The sequence below is a fragment of the Herpailurus yagouaroundi genome, unplaced genomic scaffold (assembly GCF_014898765.1).
Source record: "Herpailurus yagouaroundi ecotype Mexico unplaced genomic scaffold, PumYag 189, whole genome shotgun sequence".
Lineage (NCBI taxonomy): Eukaryota > Metazoa > Chordata > Mammalia > Carnivora > Felidae > Herpailurus > Herpailurus yagouaroundi.
The window spans coordinates 5,536,194-5,556,759 of record NW_024412420.1 but is presented as its reverse complement, the minus strand read 5'-3'; the positions used below and the strand labels follow the sequence as shown (position 1 = coordinate 5,556,759).

At 42.2% G+C, this 20,566-nt stretch overlaps 1 protein-coding gene and 1 long non-coding RNA gene across 2 annotated transcripts in view; one reads left to right on the top strand and one right to left on the bottom strand.

The window, feature by feature from the left end:
* The window catches only part of ANKFN1 (ankyrin repeat and fibronectin type III domain containing 1), a 303,330-nt gene that overhangs the window by 129,520 nt on the left and 153,244 nt on the right, over positions 1-20,566 (top strand). The window lies entirely within an intron of this gene.
* Positions 11,853-19,851, bottom strand: LOC121044757 (uncharacterized). The gene is made up of 3 exons (XR_005797462.1): positions 19,771-19,851; positions 19,527-19,593; positions 11,853-15,403 (listed from the first exon to the last, which is right to left on the bottom strand). It is a non-coding gene; the product is annotated as an uncharacterized LOC121044757 (long non-coding RNA).

The following is a 20,566-nucleotide window of genomic DNA, read 5'->3' as shown; positions in this document are numbered from 1 at the left end:
CCTGATAGCTTTGCCATCAGTGCAGAAGAGCTGAGCTCGTTAGATGATGAAGATTCAGAACTTTGAAGGACTTCTGTCTACACTGAGCTAGCTTGCAGTAGATGTGGGACAGTGAAATCCTAGATCTGGGTGGCTGAATGAAGGGTGAAGGAAGGGCATGTCTACAGACCACGAACACCAAACCTGGGTATTGAAACTGCATATTGCTTTTATTTTGGGTCTTGGATGAGAACAGGAAACACCTGACAGGAAGTAGCCAGTCTTGGAAATTCAATGAGTCAACAGGCCTTATGGCTATAAATATTTTCTACAGTTGAGAAGTTGTAGACAAGGGCCCTAATCAGAAATCTGGCACTCTCCCACAGCCTAGGCAGTGGCAAATGCATACAAATGCATTTTATAAATTAACTGCTTTGAGCCAGGCCCCAGATCAAATGTTTGTTTTCCTTCACTGAATTCACATGATAACTTTATAAGGTAAGTAGCATTATCCCCATTTTACAGACAAGGAAAGTGGGGCCCTTAAACATACTTATTGGAGAGGTGAAGTAAGTTGTCCAAATTTATAGTTAATGGAAGTGTTGAATTTGAAACACAAGTCTTTCAAACTCCAAGGGCCATCCTCCATCATTAAAAGAAAAACACCTTTGGGGGCCCCTGGGTGGTTCAGTAGGCTGAGCATCCGACTTCGGCTCAGGTCATGATCTCGCAGTCGACGAGTTCCAGCCCTGCGTCAGGCTCTGTGCTGACAACTCAGAGCCCGGAGCCTGCTTCGGATCCTGTGTCTCCCTCTCTCTCTGCCCCTCCCCTGCTCATGCTCTGTCTCTCTCTGTCTCTCAATAATAAATAAACATTTAAAAAATTTGGAAAGAAAACACCTTTGTGTGATTTACAGAAGTTATCGATATCAGTATAACCTATTCAAACATACAGAAATAGAGAACTGAGTTAAAGTCCCTCATAATCCTACCTTCTCCCAAGATAACCATGTTCATAGCACAGAGTACATTTTTTTCCTATTTTTTTAGTGTATACTACTAAACCTAGAGACATACGTATACATTTTTTATACAAAAAAATTAGAACTGTTCTAGAACTTGCTTTAAAATTTTTTTCTTGAGTATCTTTCTGTGTCAATAATACCTATGCACCAGATCCTTTTTAATAGTTGCATGGTATTTCATTATAAGGATTGTCATGGTATATTTAAATCTATTGAATATTTTTTTTCTCCAACTTTTGGCAACCAGAAGCACTACTGCAAGGAAATGTGCACTGTTTATATGCAATTGCACATTTGTGGATGGATAACTGCAGGATAATGTCTCCGGAATGGATTTGTTGGGTGAAAGAATTCACAACCCATGCTCTGTCTACTCTACAAGGCCACTTGCTTTGGCTCGCTTTGGCTTCCTTTGGCTTTCTAGTTCCTTTGATTTCTGAGTGAGTTGCATACCAAATTTTCAGACAAGTAACTTCATCTTCGCCTTGTCACTGCTAGGGAATCTGAGGGCCAACAATTCCATTAGATTTGAGGAACAAGCAACACCGTCCAACTCTGAGGCAAAACAGCAGATTTCTGAAAGTATCCTTTTATTCAATATTACCTTCAATAGCTACTTACTGATTTTTAATTTTGTGCAAAGCCCTGCACTAGATCCTGGGTAAGCAGTATGTCAGGTAACATACCCTCACGCCACTAGAAAACTTGTTTGTACAAAATCTCTCTGCCCTTCTGCACCAGCTTGCTGCCCTCCAGGTAGACATAGGCACGGTGTTACCAGAAACGGTCCTCTGTGCTCGCGTCTGCTTTCATACCACAGAAGCACTGATGGAGGTTAAATACCAGACAACTGAAGCAGACTATTTTCACAGCTGATCAACTTTTTAATCATAAATATTATTTTTAAGAGAGAGAGAGAGAGAATGCAAGCAGGGGAAATGGGCAGAGGGGAAGGGAGAGAGAGAATCTCAAGCAGGCTCCGTGCCCGGCGCAGAGCCCAGTGTGGGGCTTGATCTCACAACCATGAGATCGTGAATTGAGCCGAAATCAAGAGGCACTAGCTTAACCAACTGAACTGCCCAGGCGCCCCTAACTAAACTTTTAATTTGGGGGGCGCCTGGGTGGCTCAGTCAGTTGAGCGTCCGACTTCGGCTCAGGTCATAATCTCACAGTTCGTGAATTTGAGCCCCGTGTGGGGCTCTGTGCTGACAGCTCAGAGCCTGGAGCCTGCTTCAGCTTCTGTGTCTCCCTCTCTCTCTGCCCCTGATCCACTCTCATTCTGTCTCTGTCTCTCTCTCAAAATAAATAAACATTAAGAAAAAATTTAAACTTTTAATTTTGAAATAACCATAGGTTCAGATGCTGTTGTAAGAAATAACACAAGGAGATCCCAAAGTTTTCTCTGATTATAACATCTTGCATCTTATGACAACAGTATTAGTATCAGGATACTGATATTGACACAGTCAAGAAACAGAACACTTCTAGGGCGCCTGGGTGGCTCAGTCGGTTGAGCATCTGACTTTGGCTCAGGTCATGATCTTACAGTTTGTGAGTTTGAGTGCCATGTCGGGCTCTGTGCTGACAGCTCAGGGCCTGGATCCTGCTTCAAATTCTGGGTCTCCTCTCTCTGCCCTTCCTCCACTCATGCTCTCTCTCTCTCTCTCTCTCTCTCTGTCAAAAATAAATAAACATTTAAAAAATTAAAAAAACACACACACTTCTGTCACCACAAAGATCCTTGCCGTTGCCCTTTAGTTTTATAACCACACCCACTCCCTCCTTAACCCCTGACAACTACTAATCTCTTCTCCATTTTAATATTTTTGCATTTCAAGAATGTTCTATAAATGGAATAATACAGTATGTAACCATTTAAGACTGACTTTTTTTACTCAGCATAATTCTTTAGAAATTTACCTAGGCTGTCATGTGTATCCAAAGTCTGTTCCTTATTTTAATTTTTTTTTTACATTTATTATTGAGAGAGAGAGAGAGACAGAGCATGAGCGGGGGAGGGGCAGAGAGAGTAGGAGACACAGAATCCGAAGCAGGCTCCAGGCTCCGAGCTGTCAGTCAGCACAGAGCCGATGCGGGGCTCGAACTTGCAAACCAGGAGATCAAGACCTGAGCCGAAGCTGGACTCTCAACCGACTGAGCCACCCAGGTGCCCCAGAAATCTGTTCCTTATTATTGCTGAGTAGTATTCCATATTATGGCTATTTGTTTAACCATCTTTCCATTGAAGAATATCTAGTTTATTCCTAGTTTGGGGCTATTATAAATGCAGCTGCTATAGACGTTCGTGTACATGTGCCAAAACTAGTCTTCATCTCTCTAAGATAAATGCCTAAGTAGTGCAATTGCTGGGACATAGGTCATTTGCATGGTTAGCGCTTTAAGAAATTCCCAGTTTTCCAGAGTGACGATACCATTTTACATCCCCACTGGTACCATGAGTGATCCACTTTCTCTGCATCCTTGCCACCATTTGGTGTTGTCACTATTTTTTTATTTTAGCCATTCTGCTAGGTTTGTAGTGGCCTCTCATTGTGTGTTCCCCTAATGGCTAATGATGGTGAGTATAATATCATGTGTTTACGGCTTATTTGCCATCTGAATATCCCCTTTGGTAAAATGTCTCTTTATATCTTTTGCCCATTTGAGAATTCTTTGTGTATTCTAGATACCAGTTCCTTGTCAGATACGCGGCTGGGAAATCTCTTTCCCCATTCTGCAGCTTGTCTTTTCATCCTTTCACAAAGCAAAATTTCATTTGGATGAAGCCCAGTTTATCAGTTTTTCATTTTATGGAGTGTGCTTTTGGCATCAAGTCTAAGAACTCTTTGCCGAGTCCTAGATCCTGAAGACTTTCTCCTCTGTTTCTAGAGGGTTATGGTTTACATGTTACATTTTAGCTCATGATTGTATCAAGTGTGAGGCTTAGGTCAAGTTTCTTTTATTTTTTTTCTTTTTTCCTTCTTTCCTTTTTTTTTTTCCTATAGATGTTTATCTGCTTCAGCACAACTTGTTGAAAGGCTATCCTCCCTCTGTTGGTTACTTTTGCAACTTTGTCAGAGGAACCCAGTTGGGCATATTTGTGTAGGTTAGTTTCTAATTTATTTATTCTGTCCCATCGATCTATGCGCCTCTCCCTCTGCCAGTACCACACAGTTTTCATCACTGCAATTAGATAATAAATCTCGAAATTGAGTAGACTGGCTCTTCCCAGCTTAGTTTCCTTTTTCAGAATTGTTGAAGGTACCCTAATTCCTTTGCCTCCTACCTATGTTTTAGAAAAATCTTCCCTCTACCTACAAAAATTCTTGCTGGGATTTTGGTAGGAATTGTATTAAAACTAGATGTCAACTTGGGGAGAATTGGCATCTTGACTATGTTGTATCTTCTAATCCATGGCTGTGTTATGTCTCTCCATTTATTAAGATCTTTGATTTTTTTTTTAATTTTTTTTCAACGTTTTTATTTATTTTGGGGACAGAGAGAGACAGAGCATGAACGGGGGAGGGGCAGAGAGAGAGGGAGACACAGAATCGGAAACAGGCTCCAGGCTCTGAGCCATCAGCCCAGAGCCTGACGCGGGGCTCGATCTCACGGACCGCGAGATCGTGACCTGGCTGAAGTCGGACGCTTAACCGACTGCGCCACCGAGGCGCCCCAAGATCTTTGATTTTTTACATCAGTGTTTTATAGTCAGCATACAAATCCTGTACACGATTTTTAGACTTATACCTAAGATTTCATTTCTAGGGCAAACTGTAAATGGTATTGCAGTTTTAAATTCAGTGTCTATACATTTATTGCGAGTATACAGAAATACAATTAAGTTTTGTGTGTTCATTTCGTATCCTGTGTCTTTGTTGAATTCACTTACTAGTGCTAGGAATCTTTTGTAGATTCCTTGGCACTGTCTATGTAGATAATCATTTTGTCTACAAATAAGGACATTTTCAGTTCTTCCTTTGGTATCTGTATGTCTTTTATTTTTTCTCCTTGCTTTACTACACTTCATACTACAAGAACTCTCAGTACTGGGGCACCTGGGTGGCTCAGTCAGTTAAACATCCGACTCTTAATTTCAGCTTAGGTTATGATCTCATGGTTCGTGGGTTTGAGCCCCATGTTGGGCTTTGCACTGACAGTGCGTAGCGTGCTTGAGAGTCTCTCTCTCCCTCTCTCTGCCCCTCTCCACCTCTCAAAATAAATAAACCTTTAAAAAAGTTAAAAAAAAAAAAAAGAATCCCAGTACGAGGAGCAGTGAGAGCTGACATCCATGATGTGCCCCTGATCTCAGGGGGAAAGCATTCAGTCTTTCAACATTTACTATCATGTTAGACATAGATTTCTTGGTAGATATTCTTTATCAAGCTGAGGATTCTCCCTCTAATACTATCTTTCTTAGAGTAATAATCATGAATGAGTGTTCAATGTTGCCTAACACTTTTTTTGCATCAGTTGAAATGGTAATGTGAGGGTTTTTTTTCTTTAGTCTGTTGATATGATGAATTACATTGATTGATTTTCAAATATTGAACCAGCCTTGCATGCCTTGAATACATGCCACTTGGTCATGGTGTATAATCAATTCTTTTATATATTGTTGGATTCTATTGCTAATATTTGGTTAATGATTTTTACAATATTTATGAGGAATAGTAGTGTGTGGTCTTATTTTTGGCACTGTCTTTGTTTTCTTTGCCAGGGTAAATATTAGTTTCATAAGATGAATTGGGATGCATTCTCCCCTCTTTTATGTTCTGCAAGAGATTGTGTAAAATTGGTGTTAATTTTCCTTTAAATATTTGGTAAAATTCTCCAACGAAACCATCTGGGCCTGGAGATTTCTTTTTTCGGTGTTTTAAAATTATGAATTGAATTTCCCTAACAATTAAAGGACTATTCAAGTGACTTGTTTCATATTGGCAGTTGCAGTAGTCTGGGTTTTTTGAAAAAGTGGTCTATTTCGTCTCAGTTGTAAAATTTCTATTTGTAGAATTATTCATTGCATTTCCTTATTATTCTTTTAAATATCTGTAATGATAGCCCCACTTTTAGTTTCTTTTTTTTTTTTTTTAATGTTTATTTATTTTTGAGAGAGACAGGGACAGAATGCGAGTGGGTTGGGGCAGAGAGAGAGGGAAATACAGAATCCGAAGCAGGCTCCAGGCTCTGAGCTGTCAGCACAGAGCCTGACGTGGGGTTTGAACTCACAAACTGTGAGATCATGACCTGAGCCGAAGTCGGACACTCAACCGACTGAGCCACCCAGGCACCCAAGCCCCAGTTTTAGTTTCTTATATGACCTACACAAGTTTCAGGAAATGTCAGAGGAAATATTAAAAGGCCACTGTATACATTTACATTCAAAATTGAGTTTAGATTTATTCAAAATGAACTTGTTTAAAGAGCTAAATCTTCAGAAAAATGGTTCTGCAAGAATCATCAGCTGTAGATATACTAAAAAGGATATTTCAAAATTATAAAAAATTTATCTAATTATTATTATACTTCTAAAATACTCTTAACAGGTCCAGTAATAACTGTATCAACAGAAAGATCCCAAAATCAAAAATTATCAAAAAGTACCTATGATCTTGCATTTGCTAAGAATAAGCTAAATAACTGATTTGCTTTCAGTTATATCAACTGAAAATAAAGTTACTAAAATTATAAATCTTGATGACCAAAAAAAATGAATTTCCAGAAAAGCAAGCTAGAAAAATCTTATGGCCAATCAAGAGCACGTTAGCAAAATGTTATTATTGTAAAATATAAAAATTTGACACCAAAATATTGTGTTTTTTGTACATCGATGTTATTACCCATTCTTGGTGTCTTACTTCTAATCCCAGCCATCCTAGCTGCCAGGTCTCTGGCCTCCCACGGTCCTCCCTAAGACCTTTTTCCCTGCGGGTCTCCAGTTGTATAGCCAAGTGTATCCCTACCTGATCACACACTGGGAAAGTCACTAGCTTTCAACTTCCTACCTCCCCAAACTTCTATCAGACCGTGTCACTCAACAAACATTTGTAAATCATCTGCCATGTGCTAGGCACTATTCTATACCCTGGGGTGTTATACCTCTTGTTCACCAAGAGGTGGGCTCCCTGCCCTATGGAAAACATAGTCTAGAAGGAGGAGACAGAGAAAGACCAGGAAAGGAAATACTAATTACAAATTATGGCTGGTGCTTCTAGGCCCAAAGGTGTTGAGATAAAGACTCATGGGGTTGAGGGCAGAATATTTCCTCCATAAGGAAATGGCATTTAAACCAAGATCTGAAGTATCAAAGAGAGCCAGTCTTGTGACACAGACAAATGTTTTGGGCAGAGGAACAGTATGTACAAAGGCCTTGAGGAGAGCCCTCGTATGGAGCCATGCAGATTGTTCCTGGCACAAACGGGCCTGGCCTAGTGGGTAAAATGTTGGTGACATTCAGCCAATCTCTGCTCTCTAAGCAGTGGGTCACAGTGAGGGAGAAAAGAAGAGCTTTGCTTTTCTTATTCTCACAAAGACATCACATGGGCTAGTAGCATGGGCTTGGTCCTTGGGCTGGAGCCTGGGTTCACATCCTAGGATCTGCACCTGGCTTCCATATGCCTGTCCATAATACGGTCTGTGCTTGGTTTTATCTATCGAACAACAACAATGCAGATTTACATGGCATTTCTGTTCACCTTGTTTCTCATTCAGTCTTCCAACATCTCTGTAAGGTAGCTAGAGCAGACATTTATTGCTTTAAATTTACATACAATAAAATGAATAGATTTTAAGTGTTTGGTTAGATATGTTTCAATAGTTGAATACACCCTCCTGACAACCTCAGTCAAATATAGAACATTTCCAACATGCCCGGTGGTTTCCTTCTACTACCATCCAGTCAGCTATTCCCATTCCCCGGGCCTAGGCAACCACTGTTTTGATTTCTATCCCTATTGTGATCAGTTTGCCAAATATCTTCACAGACATGCCATCATGTTGTAAGTATTCTATTGTGTCTGGCTTCTTTTGCTCAACATAATGTTGTTGTGGTGTGGTGGTTTTGTGTGTGTGTGTGTGTGTGTGTGATTCATTCAGTCACATTGTTATGTGGCTCCATAGTTCATTCCTTTTTATTATTGAGTAATATTCCATAGAATAAGTATAGCACAGTTTGTGCATCTGTTATTCTATTGATGACATTCCAACTGTTTCCAGATTGGCGATTTTGACCAAAGCTGCTATAAATATTCTTGTACAATTCTTTCTGTGGGTATTTCTTTTCCTCTCTTTTGGGTAAAACCCAAAGCAGAATTGCTGAATCATAAGGCACGTTGTTATTTAATTTTGTAAAAACTTGCCAAACAGTTCTCTAAGGTTATTATACCGTTTCACACTCCCATCAACCATCTATGTGCATTCCAGTTGTTCCACACCCCCACCGACATTGGATGTCCATCATTCTCGTGGGCACACACTGGTATCTCATGGTAGTTTTATTCTGCAATTCTCTGATGACTATTCAAGTTGAGCACCTTTTCGTGTGCTTACTGGCCATTTGTAAACCTTCTGTTGTGATGTATCTATTCAGGCCTTTTGCAGGGTGACTACTATTAATTCCATTTTTTACATGAGAAAATTGAGACTCAGAAGTCAGGTGACTTGCCAGAGCTTCACCACTGACAAGTAGCAAACCCAAGCCTTTTATCCGCATCTCCTGACCCTCACTGGCATTTCATTTCCGATATCCTAGACTTTTTCCTGCAGTGGACCCCAGAGTTCACCTTCCTTATCTGCCGCTTTCGACAGCACCTTGAACCTCAGGGCCTACCAGGCAGGGGTGCTGCAGATAAAGGTACTGGTGTAGAGAAAGGAAGAGGGGAATGATTTCAGGTTAATGGAAAGCAGCAGTGATTCTTTTTCAGGCAGAGCTCAAAAGCACTTCTGTCTAAGCCTGGGGTCTTTGTGTGACGCCTGATGCCTTCTCACGCAGGAATCTACTCCGTCTCAACCACTCAGTCCTGCCAAGCTCAAAATAAACTCTTCTTGTTCAAGGACAAGTGTGTTTCACTAGGTTACATGTAACTCTCTTCAGCCTGTGTGGTTTTGTTTCAGTCAGTTAAAATAGCCACAATTTCTCCTGTCCATATGGCACATTGCACTAAATTAATACTTGGTTGACAAAGTGTAAATGCTCCTAAGCACTTGATTTTCTCACTTACATATCTAGAAGAGATGGTGACTATGTAGCGAGGGTTGTGTGTGTGTGTGTGTGTGTGTGCACGTGTGTTCATTTGAGAAGGAAATGCATTTTATAGAGTGGGACTGTTACAGAAAAATCCCTACATTTCCTTGATGTTGCAGGTAAATCACTTAGAATAACTAGCTCTGGTTGTGTTTGATACACTGAGTTCGAACGTTGAGGAACGGAGACATCGGCAAGGTTTTGTGACCTCCTTTCAAACCAGGAGGAGGCTGACCTAGCTAGGCAGGCAGCACTGATGGAGAGTGCCCGTTGCAGTCCTTTTAATCCTGTCTGAGCAAAGTCTTGGATTTTCCCCCAAATGCTGAATGAAGTGAATAAGCCATTGAGCCTCTAAATCCATTCAATGCCTCCCTCTCCTGCGAGGTGCATCCGGCAAGTCTGACAATGCCATAGAAGAATTACTTTGAGTACTTGGCATATGCAGTCCTTGAAAAAGCTCTGCACTGAGCCATCTTACAAAGTGACCGGAGCACCCCATTCAGCCCTTCATGGGCCTGCTGTCATGGGGGTTCAGACTCTGGGACGGAGAGAAGAAAGGGAAGTGGGACAGAAGTCTGGAGACAGAAGAAGTAGGCCAGAAAGAAAGGGGCTGTGCCAATGTCTGCAAGGGAAGACAGGAATAATAGAAATGGGGCTAAAAGTTAACGGGGTGAATCTTTAAAGCCTTCTTTAAAAGTACTATTATTACAACCTCTTTAACTTTCCTTTTGATTCTTCCCCTGTTTTTCTTTCTTCTCTAATTCATTAAATGCCTTTTTACTGCTGTGTGCTTTAGGTCAGATGCTTCTGGAATTTGTATGGCAAACCTGATCTGACATTGTTAGGAGAAAGGGGAAGAAGTTTTCCCTTTCATCAGAGAGTAATTTGAATGGATGAAGTGCCACTTGTGGTCCAGCGTTTAAGTGACATTGTAGACTCCCTTTATAATTGCTGGGTCTTACAACCCAGCATAGGTCTTCATGACCATGTTTGGATGTGCAAAGATGATGAACATCCTCACTTCTCCTTTACCTCAGTATTTTGAATTCTCACCATGATTAATGGCAAAGAATTCTCTCTTCTCTACTAAGATTTGGTGTCATGAAGTCATGGAGATAAGTCATTTGTCAAATTGGTGGGGTGTTTCTGGTGGGGCTGGGCAGGTGAGCAGGTTGGCAGGAGACTGGATCCCAAGCCAGACACATGGGGATCATCTAAGGAACTCTCGGGCTAGAGTAAATAGAGAAAGAAAACCTGGAAAAGAGGGAGGACCTCTTGAGATTTATTTATCAGCTAACCAAGGGCCAGAGGACCCTCTCTGACATTCGGTCTAGGGGTCTAGAATCCAACTGAAACCTGAACTCAAACTCCAAAAAAAGTTTCCCCGGATGGGGGTGCCTGGGTGGCGCAGTCGGTTGAGCGTCCGACTTCGGCCAGGTCACGATCTCGCGGTCTGTGAGTTCGAGCCCCGCGTCGGGCTCTGGGCTGATGGCTCGGAGCCTGGAGCCTGTTTCCGATTCTGTGTCTCCCTCTCTCTCTGCCCCTCCCCCGCTCATGCTCTGTCTCTCTCTGTCCCAAAAATAAATAAACGTTGAAAAAAAAAAAAAAAAAGTTTCCCCGGATGAGTTTATGAAAACCTATTGTGGCCGGTGCCCAGGAGACAAAAACAAATGAGGGTGGAGAGAGAAGAATTTGCTCTACAGCTTGCCTGACCACCAGAACTACCCAGATTACTCATGCAAATCACTCCCCACTGAGCGGGGCCACCTCAGGTAATCAAAGGGTCCAGTGCTCATGTGCAATGTGGTGAGTGCATGAAGAGAACCAGTCCCACCAACAGCAACATCTTGTTGGTTTTATCCAAAGAAAACATGAATAGATATAGGATTCTGTTAGTGAGTGAAATACACCAACGTTCTTTATTTTTAAAGCAAGCATTCTTGATAAATAACACCTGCTTAAAGCAGATTTCATTGCACTAGAGGAAAAGAAAGTTCATGCATGTTGGTTCTAAAGCATGAGAACCTATTTCCGATACAAACTGAGAAGCTGGGTAGAAATAAAGCAATTTGTCTTTGTGGCAGGTGTTCTTTTATGTGCTATGTGCTCTAGTGGCCTTTTGATATCATAGCATATTAGAGCTCGGAGTTGCTTCAAGGTCATCTAGTTTAATCTGCTCAATTAAGAGAGGAGAAAGTTTCAAGTTGTTTGGCTTCTGTTTTGTTTTGTTTTGTTTTGTTATGGGTTTTTTGTGGTTTGGGTTTTTATTTTTTTTATTTTATTTATTTTTTTATTTTAAAAAAAAATTTTTTTTTAACATTTATTTACTTTTGAGACAGAGAGAGACAGAGCATGAACGGGGGAGGGTCAGAGAGAGAGGGAGACACAGAATCCGAAACAGGCTCCAGGCTCTGAGCAGTCAGCACAGAGCCCGACGCGGGGCTCGAACTCACATCATGACCTGAGACTCAGATCATGACCTGAGCCGAAGTCGGATGCTTAACCAACTGAGCCACCCAGGCGCCCCGGTTTGGGTTTTTTAAAAAAGCCAAGAGAATCTTTGAGAAGATTCCGGTTGATGTCAAGAGACACTACCTATATCACCCTGCTTTGGCAGATCCTTCTGCAGAAAAGAACAACTCAGGCTGCCTCCATCTTTGACTCACAGGAGAGGTGTAAATCCCACCCACGTAGTTAAAGCTCTCTTGCTGGACTGCTGTTTATTTTGAGGTTAACAAAGGCTAAGGAAGCCCATTGTGAAATGTTTGTTTGGAGGGCCAGAATCTAAACTTGCACTCCTTGTCATGGTCATTTTTTTTAAAGAAGATGACAGATGGGAGCCCCAGGAAGGGACACACTCCAGCCATGCCAGGAATAAGGGCATGCTTTTTGTCGTTTGTTGCTGTTATTGTTGTTTTCCATGTGCTTCTCAGGATATCAGGTTTATTACCGTGGCTGGGGACAGGGCTGAGAATGTTGTGGACGGTATGACAATGACTTCCTTCCTGGTGTGTCCCTGAATGGCCAGCACAGCCAACACATAATCAGACAATCTACAGCCGCACTGTTGCTGCTGACAACTTCATTATGCCCGTGATATTCAGCTGGGTAATTCATTTCCCGAGCGTGGCAATAGCTCCTGATATGCCTAATGGGTTGAATGTAATTTTGTAAGCTTTTGAAGATGAATGTCTCCCCTTGTGCTTAGCTATGCCCTAATATGGGAAACAATGAGAACTACCGTTAGGAAACAGCATTGTAGTGTTCGACTTTTTAGTGCAGGTTGGGTCTCTGAACCACAAAAGCAGGAAACATTAGTGATTGGCATGATACACTAAATGTGGGTCGCTTAACGTCCCTTATAATGGCTTTTTTGCCTGCCTCTGCATTTAACCTTCATGTGGCCAGGGCATCCTACAAAAATAAGATGGCCTTGCCCAGGATATAAAATGAGTTAACTAATAGTTCCGGGGGTGGTGTCGGCTTTGGCATGGTATGCCTACAGTCGCTTACCAATGCGGCCCTAAAATGGAAGAACCGTATGACAAACAAGAAATGTGACCTGTGCAAGGTTTCCAACACCCAAGCTGCAATTTCTCTTCTAACCTACGGGCAGAAATATAAAATGAGTTCATATGAATTCTCTTTAATTCAGTTCTGCTAAACGTATATATGTATTGAACATCATCTAGCATACACAAGGCCCAGGTCATTGAGCTGAGAAGCCAATTCAAAAGTTAGGATGGTATGAGTCTTGCCCTCCTGGAGGTCTCGGTCCAGGAAAGTGGGGCCACAAGTAACTCTAACGAAGGTAGACTATGCCGTGAGCGCTAACATGGTTCCAAATGCCACAGTGAGCACAGAGAAAGATACTCATCCCTTTTGGGAACGTAAAAAAAAGTTAAGATGCCATCTCTGAAGACTTCTGCCTTTATCCACCAGCCAATCTGAATTCTTTCGAGAGAATCCAGTCTCCTGAGAATCTTAACTTGAGTCAACTTCTTAATTTCTGACAGTCAGGACTCCTCATCTTATGTAATTTCTCAGTGCTTCTTGGTCCATCATTTATGATGATCAGTTCCAAGTATCCCAAATGAAAAGGGGGGGGAGGGTCAACATAAAAATAGGCCTGAGAATTTCTCAGCTTATCCTTTTATCCACGACCATACCTGTTTTCCTGACTTTGTAAAACTGTATCCTACCAGGCAGACTCTTATTAGCAGCCAGCAGATAGAGACAGATTCTGTGCTAATACTTTTAACTAAAGATATTTTTGATATTAAGATATTTTTTTTATGGAAAAAGGAGAAGGAAGAAGGGGAGGTTACAGAGGAATAAGAGAAAGAGGAAGAGTCTGCCTAAAACCCAGAGGTCATTTATCCTTTGGTACTTGGCCTCATCAACTTGTCCACTTTGACTTGTGTATTGAGCACTTACTTTATGGACTCCAGTTTTCATGTATCCTGGTGAAGATTCATATGTTTTGATGGGCGGGTATACATGCCCATAGGTCTTGAAACCACTTTGAAACCATGAGGTCTGCCGGTTGCTTTATTGTCCTGATCTGAGCAAACTTTCTCTGAATTATGAATGTATGAATTATCAAATCTTAGGGTATTAATAATTTCATTTTTAAATTATTTGAAAATTCTGCTGAAGATTCTTAAAGTAAACGAAGACCCCCAAATCATCTTTGGCTTCCAGCTGCAAACAAAGACCTCCCTCGAGGAAATGGCCAAAATGAATGTTGTGAATGGAGAGGGGTCCCAAGGTCTCTGTGATGGCGCATCCCCCTCCCAAACAACCCACTGGAGTCCAAATCTCACTCTCCGAAGGCATGATGAAGATCCAGTTAGTAGCCCAATTATTGTAAATGCTACTCTTCATGATAAAACCCAGTGCATCAAAAAATGTAGATGGCCTTGGGGATGGTTGTGAGTGACCTGTGCTAATTCCTCTTGGAGAGATTTAGGTGAATACTGCCACCTATTGATAGGTGAAATATATGCCACAAATTCCTACTCTGACCTGACAGCATGCTAATACTTATCAGAACAGATCTCATTACTCAGTTGGCCAAAACCTTTTTAACAGCCTTAAGTTTAAAATTCTTTGCTTATCTGTGATGAAAAATAACTGTGTTATGCTAATTTAAAACGACTCACAAATTGTATTTCTGGTAAGAGGCAAAGGAGTGAGGTACAAATGCCGCGAGCTTTGCAGTCAGAGATCTGGGTTTGAGTCTAAGCTCAGCCTCTGAATGCACAGAAACAGGTTAATTAATCTCTCTGAACCTTAGTTTCAATAAAAAGTGGATAATCCTCTTCGTAAAGTGTGAGAATTCAGTGACGTCGCTGCATGCCACACAGGAAGAGGTGTTTGATAAATGGCAGCGTTTGTTACTATGTTTCCACCAAGCTATTGAAGTTAACTATTTGTGATGCAATGACTGGTAATATGACAAACCACATCACGCATCAGACTCTGGCGAACTCTTCGGTGCGGTTCAATTATCCTTTGGCAATGCTCCTTGTCTCGCATAGTATCTTTGACATTCAAAATTAGGACAGTGTGAACATAAATATTAGAACTTTAAGTGTGCCAATTGAGAAAATGAGGATAAATGGGCTTCATTACCAAACGTCTCCTGACTGCCCTAGAGGATCTATGGGGCTGAGCAGATAAAGAATTATGATAAAACTTTGGAGCCAAGTATAAATGGGGCTTTGTGACCTGCTGGATAGGGTTGAGGCTTAGGACCAGACCTAGAAGGTTCACATTCCTTCCTCGGCGTGGTGTGGGGGATCCCGGGCTCACACAGACAATAGGGGATTCATAGCTTGAGAATTCTAATGACGGCTGAAAGGAGGGTGGCAGCCAGAACAAGAAGACTTTTCAGAAGCTCGGACCCTGATTATCACATCGGTGCTCCGGCTGGCGAGAGGCTGGCGAGAGGCGGCATGAAGCCGTTCTTGGAAAGCTTTCAGTGAAGTGTTTGTAACCTCCTTAAGAGAATCCCATTTCTCAAAAATGCAACACTGGAAAATCTCACATGATTAGTTCCGATAAACACTCTGTCATCAAATCACGGCAGAAGTCACACGGCCCATCTCGTTTTGGAGAGTCTTTTCTGAATGTCATGAGTCTGGTCTCCAAGACTTAGAGAAAAAAAAAAAAAGAGTTTCTCAGGATATTTTGGGGCCTTTACTTTTAATCTGAAAGGTCAACTAGTGCTTAAAACAAAATAATCAAGAAATAGCATGCCTATGAGCAGTCTGCACCTTTTGAAAAGGTCTGCTTGGGACTGAATAGCTCCTGCCTTCCCCCACCCCTGTTTCCTTTTTTCTTTGGGGCTTAGTAATTGCAAGGGAGGAGGAGGAAGAGTTTTACATTCATTACTAACAACTTCGCACATAATAAGCATGTTCAGATACACCCTGGGGTGTTAGTTTTCTTTTCCTATTTTTTTTTTTTGTCTCCTTTTTAGCAGCTTTTGATAAGTAGCACATTTTATTTTTGAAAAAAGAATCGTTACTGAGCGGCCTCGCCCTAAGGAAGGTCAGGAGATTAGGGAGCGGAAGTAGGCTGGCCAGACTCTTTGCTGACCACAGTAAGGGATTGCTGCTTTCTTCCCATAATTTAATTTTGAGACTCCAATGAAAAGGCACCCCTAAAAAAAAATCTTTGCTGAAAAAAAAGAGTGAAAAATCGTTAGAAAAAGGTCATCAAAAAGTGATCAATTTAAATTTATGTCTTCCAAACAAACCACACGGAACTAACCGCAAGGCAGACATGCATTTGCGGTGATATATGGACGTTCTCAAAATATGGGCATGAATTTGCAGGAGAGAGTGGACATTGCTAGCTTCTGATGTTGGTGGGCCTTGGCCTAGTTTCACAAGTATTCTGAAATTCTCAACGTTGCACTTCACAAATCAGGGAAGAGTCCACTAAAAAGGAACCTTTGAATTTAACTGGCTCTGCTCCCTCATTTTCCAAGTGGGAACACTGAGACCTGGTGGAGAGAAAGTAACTCGCCCAAGGTCACTCAAGGTCACCCAGCTGGTGAGAAGCAGCCTGGGGGCTCAAGCTCAATACTCCTCATCCCGAACTGGAGTTCGCTCCACCAGGCTCAACAACTCTGAGATGGAAACCATGTCATGGGGAAGTCCTCTTCCTGGGGAAACTCTGTACCTGTTCCCCTACACATGGCCCTATGTGTCGCTGGCCCATCTGTCACAGCCTGAACTAACTACTTTTACAGATGTTGAATGGCTTCTTCAGAGCAGTCCAGGCACCCACATGGGGAGCATTCCACATGGCTCCCAGGATTCGGCCTCCTGCTCTTTTCTCTATCTTCAAAATGTGCATAGGCCATGACTTGAATACCTATATTATCTCTGTGTTTGTGCACTGGCATTGATGGATTGTCGCCATCATCTGCCATCATGTAGGTTGAAACTTGAAAAGTCAACCTCAGCTTCTTTCTTATGCTCACATCTTCCTCCGCTCTTAGCTACACCACGGACAAGTCCTGTAAGTTCTTCTTCCAGAGTGCACCCAACTTTTAGCTCCCAATCTCCTTTTCCATAGACCCTCGCCATCAATGTCTTCCTGCTTCCATGTTCTCAGTGCTTTGGTCCCAGGTCCATGATGGCTAGAACAGAGGGATCTTAATCCTCATCCCTGACATTTTCCTGCTCAAATCCCTGTCTCCTGTAGGAAAAAGCCCAAACTCAAACAGAACATCCACGCACACCCCAGTTTAGCCCTGACCTCTTTCTGCAGCCCACATTCCATTAGATCTTCCATCCACATTTACTCCAGCCCAACTGGATTACTGGTTGTTCCCTAAACATGCTAGGAATTCTGTGCATTGACTCCATTTCCCTCTCTTCTTTTCAACCTCTAGAGGTCTTCATTCTGCCAGATCCAGTGCAAATGCAAACCTCTCTGTGAATCTTCCCTAAGCATCCCATAAGGAACTACTCATTCTCTCTCACTAACTCAGTCCCCTTTATCTTTGAAAAGATACCTCATCATCTTTGTTCCCCACCTCACCATAGTGCTTCATCCAGTGCTTTGCATAAATAAGGTGTTTTTCTTCATATTTACTGAGCACTCAGTACCTGCTAAACACCACCCTGGGCAGAGGGTATAAGGGCTAGAGGAGGAAAATACAAATGAATTAAAATGCAATCCCTGTCTTCAGGGCACCTGGGTGGCTCAGTCAGTTAAGCGTCCGACTTTGGCTCAGGTCATGATCTCACGGTTTGTGCGTTTGAGCCCCACTTCGGGCTCTGTGCTGACAGCTTGGAGCCTGGAGCCTGCTTCAGATTCTGTGTCTCCTTCTCTCTTTGCCCCTTCCCAACTTGTGCTCTGTCTATGTCTCTCAAAAAAGAAATAAATGTAAAAAAAATTTTTTTAATGTAATCCCTGTCTTCAAAGGAGCTTCCATCAGTGAGACATGTTCACAAATAACCCAAGCAAGTGAACTAACAGTGGGGGTAGAATTGGGTGGAGGGGTAGTGCTGAGTAGGGAACAAACATGCTCAGTGTTTAGGTATTATGATATGGGTTGGGGGTATGGGAGAGGGAGGGAAAGAAAACACAAAGCTGTTTTCAAATTGTATCTCTGTGCTGTGGTCATTATTAGAGTCCTGTCTAGGTCTGGCCAATGCAACCCATCCTTCCCCCAACCCCAGACTAATCTTCCTAAAACAAGACTCCAATCATTCAACTCCCTGTTCAAATGTTTGCTATTGAATGAATCAAGCATCAAATAATTTCAGGCTTATGCTGGGCCTGATGGAGAATACGTTTGTAGAGATGAGGCAAAGTCTGGGAAACAACTGGAGAACAGAAAGCAAGAACGTGCTTAAAAGTGCTGGGTGCAGGCGGGGGACAAACTAAGTATGTGATCTCTATGGGCTGAGATGATCGAGAAAGGATAATCAGAGGAGGGGAGACTTCAGTGGATTGCCACCTGGCAAGAAAAATGAGATGTACTAAGTGAACTTTAGGGTTCCTTTCAATTCTCAGACCCCTGTTATTCTTTGAAATGGTTTATTCATTCATTCAACAAACACATGCTAAGCACTTCAACAAAACACTCGCTAAATATTTATTGAATGCCTTCTATGTGCCAGGAACTCTGCCAGACTGGAAATAGAGCAGTGAATAAAAGGCTTTGCACTTAACTCCTATAGTAAAATGGGAATGGCTGTTGGAAAGCAAGTTAGTGCAACAAAATGTGATAGATGTCACGATGGGCAAGTATAAGGTGCTCTAGGACCACGGTGTGGGGACCCTAACAGCCCAAGAGCTTGAAGAGTATCCCTGGGAGATGATGTTTAAGCCAAGGCTGTAGTGCTGTGCATGAGTTAGCCAGACAAAAGGGACTTAAGTGTTCAAATGGAAGAATATCCTATGCAGAATTCTCGAGTTGAGAGACAGAACAGCAGGTCCACAGAACTGAAAGACATTTAAATGGGCCACAGCATGGGGGGTGAGTAGGGAGGGGTCAAGAAATGAGTCTACAGAGGTAGGCAGAGCCACACTATGGAGTATTTTGCTAAAGTTTATACTTCATTGATATACTTCATTGATAAGCTTTTTGGTGACATTAAAGTATTTGGCACAGTGTGCCACAGTGGCACAGCTACTAAGTACTTAATAATACACATCTGTTGAAGAGTGGATTGAGGAATGAATGGATGAATCCATGCAATGGACATGGGTGCATGATAATGACTCCGTCTGGAGCATTCGCTCCTGGAAGCAAGGCCGCTATTACTAAGGCATCATCTCCTTAGGTTTGCATGTCCAGCTGAACTCATGACCCCTCTCAGGCAGCTCCTAACCTTGGTAGAATTACCCAGTCACCTGGCTTTCCCCAGCATATGGAATTGAAGTAAATCTGCATTAAAGTCAAAGTCTTTTTAGAGATAAGGGTAAAGTTTTACCTGGCACTAGTTTAGGCTTAAGCTACAAAAGCCTGACTCTTTTCTTAATCCTTGATGAAAAAAATAGCCTTCTGGGCATGAATATTACCAAATTAGATTATTCATAGCAATGCTTCCATGGACAAATAAATCTAAGGAGAGAGAGAGAGAGAGAGAGAGAAGAAGAAGAAGAAGAAGAAGAAGAAGAAGAAGAAGAAGAAGAAGTTGTTGTTTCAGAGATTTTACCTTCTAAGTGAGAAAAGAAAAAGTTAAGACAATTGTGAAAAGCTAACCTGAGCCCCTCCTTTGGAAGGTTTTAGGAGTTACTGAGCCTCACCTTGGATCCCATCCCCAGAGCTGCCATGTGTCAGAGACCCATCAGCCACCACAGTGAGATGCTGTCTCTAGAAAGGGGGAGATTTTCAGGAATACAAGAGGTCATTCCGAGGATTCTAATTCATTACAAGGCCAAAGATTAACATAACACCCTCTTATGTATAACCAGAGACTCTCTCCTGATTTGCTGCAGAGTCACATTCAAAATTTGGGAATTGATTTGGGTCCAGGTATAAATAACATACCAGAGTCAGTGCCCAGGAGAAGGGTCCAAAACTATTTCTGAAGTCATCATAACAGCTAAGCTTTCATTTGGCAGAGAGAGAATTTGAAGAGATCTTTAGAAAGATTCTTAATGCTGTTGCTAGGGACGTCGGTGTGTGTGTATCTCTGTATGGAGTGGGGGAGGGGTGGAGGAGGCGGGGTTTAATATGTCCTCTCAATCAGCAATGTCTCTCTAACATAATAAGCAGCCTGTGAAGGTCATTTGCCATTTTATTTCAGAGAGAAACATTAAAAATGCCTAAATAAGCAGCTTTCTAGGAAATTCATTCTGTGTGTTTCATTAGTCATGTAAAGCATAACGTCATGAAAGGAGCCAGGTGCACCCATATGTAGCCCGCATGAAAGAAACACTGGAATCTTCCTCCCAACACTGAGCCTCTTGGTGGCCTATGACCCAGATCGGCTGACTACTTCCTCAGAACCTGCTCAGACAAAAACTCTAACAATGCTTGCGCAGTCCTTACTGGATTGGGAGCTTTCTTAGCTCCTGCTGGGAACTTGGAAAGGATTGCACAGATGCCCTTAGGTGCAGGGATGTGGCAGTCACCTGTGTGCTTCTGGTCCCAGGAAGCTGTGGGCATAGGGGGGTGCCTGGCCCCAGGAGAGCCATAGGTTGCTTGCAGTCACAGATTGCTGGGTGGGCTCCTGGATGCCAGACAAGATTTCTTTCCCTGCAGTTGAGATAGTGCAATGCTAACTGGCTGCCTTTGCTGCCCCTCTGCTCATCCTTGAGTGACATTCGGTCTCGTTTGCCAT